Source organism: Cynara cardunculus (assembly GCF_001531365.2).
Source record: "Cynara cardunculus var. scolymus isolate 2C chromosome LG 10, CcrdV1, whole genome shotgun sequence".
In the NCBI taxonomy this organism is placed as follows: Eukaryota; Viridiplantae; Streptophyta; class Magnoliopsida; order Asterales; family Asteraceae; genus Cynara; species Cynara cardunculus.
Window position 1 is genome coordinate 1,339,599 of NC_037537.1, and position 1,456 is coordinate 1,341,054.

Below are 1,456 nucleotides of genomic sequence, written 5' to 3' on the forward strand. Positions count from 1 at the left end.
ATATGTGGATCAGTGACTTGTAATTCATCAAAAGAAGTGTACGCTTTTTCTGATTTTGGATTTTTGGATCGGGAAAGTTCAGAAAAGAGACAAAGATGGTGATCGGCCATGTGATGTTGTTGGGAAATTAAAGTTTCAGAGAGCCACTTGATGCTTATCTAGTGGAAATAGGTGATATTGACATTGCAACCGCAAGACTGGTGCTCTTGTTACGAATCATCATTTCGTACTTCTTGAATTAAATTTTTAAACAAACCAATTTAACTATTTCATCTTTATTTATTATTAGAAGGTCTCGATTTTAATGTTTTGTTTTATTATTTATTTATGTTGATATAATACGGTTTTTAGTGGTTTTGAAAAAACGGTAATGTTTTTATTATTGAATAAAATATAAATTTAATATATCATAAAAATGTGTAAAAAAATATATCAAGATTAATATTAAATTTACTATTTAAAGTTCTGGTTTTTTTTATGTAATTTGTTTAATTCAATATTTTATTTATAATTTAATTTAGATTTGATAATAAAGTAATTTATTTATCGTTTAATAATATAATTTTTATAAAGATAATAATTAAGTATTTTTTATAATTAATGATTATTCTAATTATATTTGAAATTTTTTATATTCAAAATTACATATGTATCCCGTATTTTATTATGTTTATCTATAATTAGTTATACAAATTTAAAAATGAAGCTTTAATAAATTGTATTTACGCACAGTTTACTTATGATCTTGAATTTTAAGTAATATGCATAAATAAACAGTATTTTATGCATTAAAAAATGTTTTTAAGAATTTTTGTCAAATATTTCACTACCAAAATTACCCTCTTTTCCGGCGGACAAATCCGACCGAAATCCGCCGGAAATTGGTTTTTCCGGCAGATTTCCAGCGGATTTGTCCGCCGGAAAAGAGGGCGCCGCTGATTTATTTTCCGTCGAGGTTTCCGGCGGATTTTTTTCTTTTCCGGCGGATTACGGCCGCTGGAAATCTTTCGCCGGAAAAATTAAGGAATTTGGTTTAACTTAATAAAAAAAATTAAAACTTTTTTTCGGCGGATATATCCGCCGGAGTATTTTCTCGCCGGAAAAAACTTAATTAAATAAGATTTAAAAAACTTTTACCGGCGGCCGGATCCGCCGGAAATCCGCCGGTATTGTTTTTTTTTTTTTAATTTAAATAAGATTTTCAAAAAAAATTAAAAAAAATTACCGGCGGCCGGTTCCGCTGGGAAAAGAATTTTATTTTAAATTTTTTTTTTGTTTTTTCAATAAATATTTAAATCCTGTAAATCTGTAAAAATATGGATAAAACTAAAAAATTAAAATGCAACCAAATATCATACATTGATTAAAGTAAACAATTATTACAAAACATATACAATTTAAAGTATCACACAATGTTACAAACAAACTAAATTGTTCCAAATAAACAAACAATATT